The sequence below is a fragment of the Quercus robur genome, chromosome 1 (assembly GCF_932294415.1).
Source record: "Quercus robur chromosome 1, dhQueRobu3.1, whole genome shotgun sequence".
Taxonomy (NCBI): Eukaryota; Viridiplantae; Streptophyta; class Magnoliopsida; order Fagales; family Fagaceae; genus Quercus; species Quercus robur.
Genome location: NC_065534.1, coordinates 36,538,972 through 36,544,971, shown reverse-complemented (window position 1 = coordinate 36,544,971; position 6,000 = coordinate 36,538,972). Strand labels below are relative to the sequence as shown.

The following is a 6,000-nucleotide window of genomic DNA, read 5'->3' as shown; positions in this document are numbered from 1 at the left end:
GACAACATAAAATCTAAATTTCTAGAAAATAACTGAAATACCCCTAAAATGTAAAAAATAACCAAAATAATCCATTAAACTTAAAAATGATAAAATACCCTCCGAAACCTTAAAATTACCAAAATACCCCCAAAACTTAAAAAATAACCAAAATACTCTTGAAACCTAAAACTTACCAAAATACCCCCTGAATCTAAAAAATGCCCAAAATACCCTTGAAATCTATAAAATGACCAAAATACCCCCAAAACCTTAAAATTACCAAAATACCCCATAAACCTAAAAAATGACTAAAATACCTTCGAAACATATAAAATGACCAAAATACCCCCGAAACCTTAAAATTACCAAAATACCCCATAAACATAAGAAAATGACCGAAATACCCCCGAAACTTAAAAAATGACTATAATTACTCTGAAACCTAAAAAATGACCAAAATACCTCGAAAACCAAAAAATTATCAAAATACCCCCGAAACCTAGAAAATGACCAAAATATCCCTTAATTGCAAGACAAAAAATGATCAAACCTCTTGCCCATTGAAAATTTTTGTGGTTCAAATAACAACTATACAATCACCAAAAAAAAATAAAAATTCTTTAAAATTTGACATGAGACAATAATTGTAAGACAAAAACTACTTTCATCATTGTCAATCATTTTCACCATATACGTTTTTCTTTTACTTGAATTGTCAATGTTGTTACTTGGAATACCAAATGGGATGAAATTAATATACATTAGATTGTTGCAATATTATGTAAGAGTAGTGTTATAGGTATTACAAAATTTACGACATTGGTCTTACAAATTGGTTGGCCGTAACCAACGACATTGATGGAATTGACAATCGACGACATCAAAGATTGGTGGTGGTGGTGGTGTGTTGGTTTTTATTTATTTGGGGTAATGGAAATAGAAAAGGACATAATGATAGGATTTAATTAAATAGGTGAACATGTCACATATTTTTATTGGTGGAGTATAGAGTAAAGCACAGAGAATGAAACGGAAGATTTGGACTCAAAAACTTGATGTACCTTTAGACTAACAATTTTTTTGTGCAATAAATAACATTAATAGTTGGCTTTATGATTGGATACTATAAAATGAGGGGAAGAAACATTGAAGATCAACATTTCATAATTTGCTTGTATTCTTTCCATTTAAATTCAAACTTTGGAAGAATCCCAAAAGAGAAGCCTAGAGCAATGCTTCACTCAAATTTGAAACGTTTTTCCTCATCAACCACATTGTTTTTTCTTTCTTTTGTTTTTGCTATTTTGTGCACCTCAAAAGCTGTCATTCAGATACCAAGAAACGAGACAATTCTTGCAGTCATTATGTTTGGAGATTCCATTGTTGATAAAGGCACCAACAACGATATCACAACAATAGCAAAGTGCAATTTTCTTCCATATGGGAGGGATTTCAAGGGAGGAATACCAACCGGAAGATTTTCAAATGGAAAGGTCCCTTCAGATTTCCTAGGTTACTATATCCGTCTCTCTCACACAGACACACACTCATGACATTCATGGTCTTGATGCTATTTCTATTCTCTTGCCTGCACGCTGCAGGTTACTTTTTTTTATTTTCTCTTTTCCTAAGCTATTTTTTCACCGCCATTTTCCTGATCACGGTTTGACAATAGGCAACTAGTTGTAAGATAAGGATTCAAAAGTATACTCCAAAACTCCATGTTTAACTTTGTGACTATTCATTGATGACTTTTACATCGAATGATATATTTTTGGTTTTTTCAAAAGAAATATTAGGGTTCAATTCTTCAATTTCCACTTAAACTTTTTCACTGTTCACTAAATCTAACATAAACTCTAAGATTTCACATGCAAAAATCGGTGAAATGATAATCAATGCACCATTAATTCCAAAAGAGGGGAAAGTACAGGCTTGGTATCCATAATCTATGTCCAAGTGGAGAAATTATATAGTCCTCATGGTGGATCACGTCACTTGTTCATCATTCCATTAAAAGACTCCAATTTGTTTAAAATTGCTGAGTCGGTAATCAGTTTCTGTTCAAAAAAGAATTATGACTCAACAATTTTAAACAGGTAAAAGTCTTTTAGTAGAATAGTGGACCACGTCACTTGTCCACCATGAGAACCTTATAATTTCTCATCCAAGTGGGTCACGTGCATCCACAAGGCATAAACGCAATTAGTTTTTTAAACAAAAATTTGTGAACCCGTATCAATAAAAAAGTTAGGTGATTATTGATGATAAATAATCAATAGTCATCTTTCGTGTTTTTTTAAAGAGATTTATTAGAACTAACATGGATTATAAAATGGGATTGAGTTTTTATTTATTTAGTTTTTTTACTATTTATCAATATATATATATATATATATATAACTGAAGCTTTTGAAGCTCCAACAAATTTCCATGTCAGCACAATATTTAAAAAAAACATTAAAAAAAAAAAAACGTTATAAAAGACACCCTTTCACGCCGCTTATCCACAAAACAAAAAAACCGCAGACCCTAAAACCCAAATCATATTTCCCAATCAAAATTCAGACTCAAACTTGCGATTCTTTGCTGCACCTCCATATACACACAGATCGAACTAGAGAGGCGATGAAAGAGAGAGAAAGGCGACGAGGAAATGGGGAAAGAAGCAGAGAAAGAGAGATAGAAATACGATACACACAGAGATGGAAATAGAGGGAGGCGATGAGGCCTGGGACACTGAGAGAGAAACAGAGAAGAGAAAGAGGCAAAACACGATTACTGTCAGATTTTCCGCAGCCATCCGTTCCCTCGCCAAACTCAGAACACCGAAACCACAGGCACACACAGGAATTGAGATTGAGGAAGAGAAATCTAAGTGCCATTAACTCCGTTCAGGCCATTTACCTACCATCATCAGATCGTTGAAACTGCCACCGGTTATTTTTTTTCCCCTTTCTTATATCTGGGTATTTAATATGACTTAGTTTTTGGGTATTTTGGTTGGATAGGTATATATTTAGATATTTGCTTAGATGTTTTGGGATTTTCTGTTATGATTTGTAGATTTCAGATTTTGATATTGTTTGTTTGGTTCTTTCCTTCTTGCCCTAACTCACTTTCTCTCTTGCTTTCCATCTCTGTTTCTTTCCCAAGGGATTATTCAGTTTGCATAATTAGAAACAATGAGGTTTTTGATTGGTTGTTGAGAAAATGGAGGATTAAGTGGGGGAATGATGAGGGAAATTGGAATTTGTTTTTGGTTCAATTGGGGACTGATTGAATGAGCAAAGTTTGAGTTTTTGGTTTTGTTAGAAACTAAACAGTAAAAAATGTGTGAAAGGTTATTAATTTGATGCTTCATTTGTTGCTGGAATTGTACTAGAAAAGAAATAAATGTGAACAATATTAAGGCTTTTACTGTTGTTCTTATTTTAAATTTTATGCTTGGTATTTGATGCGACCTTTTTATTATTATAATTCAAATACTTATCTTAGGAATGCTAATCTATCTCCCCTCCCCCCCCCCCCCCCCCTCAAAAAAAAAAAAAAAAAAGGAATGCTAATCTTAGCAATTAAAGAAAGTTTACAATTTTTTTCACACATATATAAAAATGATAATCTTCTCTGTTGCCTATGACATTCACATCAAATGGTATTTCCTCACCCATCTATCATCCGCTTCTCTCATCTATATCTCCAGTCACTCTGTTGCCTATGACATTCACATCAAATGGTATTTCCTCACCCATCTATCATCCGCTTCTCTCATCTATATCTCCAGTCACGCTTTACTGCTCCTCTAATTTTCTCTCTCTTTTTTTTTTTTTTTTTGGCAGATCAAGCATATAGATTGTTTCATTAGCTTCAAAATTCCTATCCACAATCCATCTTTTCTGAGTGAGTTATTTTCTTAAAACAATGCTTACTCCTAAATCAGTTTTATATATGTTCATGATTACTGATATGCAGATTATTTACAGCTTTAAGTTAAAAAAACCCGCACGATACATTGTTTCAGTAATCTTAAAATTTTAACTTTTACTGCTACAACACCGTTTGAAAGCCTCTCACTATAAATAAAAAAAATAAACCGCTTAAATTACAATCAAATGCTTGCTGAACATTGAATTTACATTTTAAACCAATTTAGTCTTGGTCCTATGAGCATTCAACATTACAAGCTCTTTTTTTTTTTTTTTTTTTTTGCTTCTCACCAAATTCTACACATGCATGTTTTTGCTGCATTTTTCAAAATTTTTAAAAGTGAAAGATACAAAGTTGTAGATATAAAGGGAAGGAACCAAATTGATTCAATAATGCCCCCCTGTTATAATACTAACAGTTAAGCTGATGGTCTATTAAAATGTTTCATGTTATGCCACGTAGGATAAATACCCATTAAACTTATACCTCATGTTTAGTTAAAAAAGAAAAAACACGTTATTACGCTTAATGTAATAGTAAGTTAACAGGTATTTCCTATTAGCGTAGGGAGCAGAGAGTATTTTTGGAAATGGTTATTTTGAATTCGTGTCTTTTGGAAATCCAAATTTTGATATGTGATTATTATAATTAAATCTTTTTTTTGTCAATGGGTATCTTTGATCACTTGGTTTTTGTTAAATTTCTTATTCAAAATCTTGGTTTCTTTGTTTATGCTTACCTTTTTGGTAGGGCTTCCAAATTTCCATAGACATTGATTTCATGTCTAACATTGAAAATTTCATTGCAATTTGGCAACTGTGGAATGACAATGGTTAAACACACATGCAAATGTGGATTTAGCCCTATAGATTTTTTTTTTCTTTTTTAAATGCTTGATGCAATTATTTCCCACCCCCTTATTTATGATGCTTTGATATTGAGTATTTTTTCTTGTTATCTGTTATTAATTTTTCAATATGCCTGGATAGCAAAGAGTAGATGAGAGAATCAAAAGCGTGTCCAACAAAAGTTACTAGAAGATCTAGGAAGCAAAAAAACTCATTCCAAGTTCCCTGTATTGGACAAGGGAACCGAAATCAGTTCTAATTTAAAAGAGATCAGTGACTCAAATATGTTGACGCCACACCAAATCCGAGATAAGGTTCTGAAGGATGGCTAGAAGAAGAACGAGAAGACAATATCTAGGTAATACTAACTGTTATGCTCGCATCTGAATTGGTTATGAATAAATAGTTTAGAAGAAGCTATAATTTTCGTATATATTAATAATTTTTTTTTTAATAAATCTGAGTGGTTCTATCATCTATTACTTAGATTTGGAAACTTGATCCTATTGATACAGTTTACTGAATACATTTGACTACATTTGTTTCTCCTAAGTGGTTCTGTTTGAAAATGTATGAAGGATTTGTCACTTTGTTAAAATTGTGAAATTTGAAAGTATAATGTTATTTACTTTTACGTTTTGATAGAGATTTATTTCTTAAAATATTTTTAACTGTTGATTTGATTGTTTACAATGCTCGATTTTGTAATTTTTTTAAAGTTGTATTTCAAAGGTAAGAATTAAAAAGTAAAACAAAGGTAACCAATTCTCAAGTTTGTTTCATCGTACCCTTTTGTTATTTACTTTATTTTTTGTTTTCTTTCAGATTATGAGAGATTTAATATTCTATATTTAGGTTATGGTTTTATAATTGTTGGAGGATTTGTTTTAGTTTATTTATACCATATTTTTCATTAAATTTTCGGTTTTGTCATAGGATATTCTGAGTATCCTAAGACTTATTAAATAAAATTAACAAGTCCAACAAGTCCAACTTAAACTCAAACTCATCATTTTTTTTAAAACAAAATTATTTTTGTTTAATCCAAACTTAACAAGGAGTGAAACTCTATCTCTCTAACAAGTCCAACTTAAACTCAAACTCAAACTCAAACATTGATGTTATTATTATTATTATTATTATTATTATTATCTCTCTACTTCACTAATGTGATATTTTATGATAGGGGTGCAAACCTATAGCCATGGATTATTCTTTTGAATGTAACCCAATCTTTTTCTTA

At 31.4% G+C, this 6,000-nt stretch overlaps 1 pseudogene; it reads left to right on the top strand.

Moving 5' to 3' along the window:
- The first annotated feature begins 1,128 nt into the window (after window positions 1-1,128).
- The window catches only part of LOC126688499 (GDSL esterase/lipase EXL3-like), a 31,742-nt pseudogene continuing 26,870 nt past the window's right edge, over window positions 1,129-6,000 (top strand).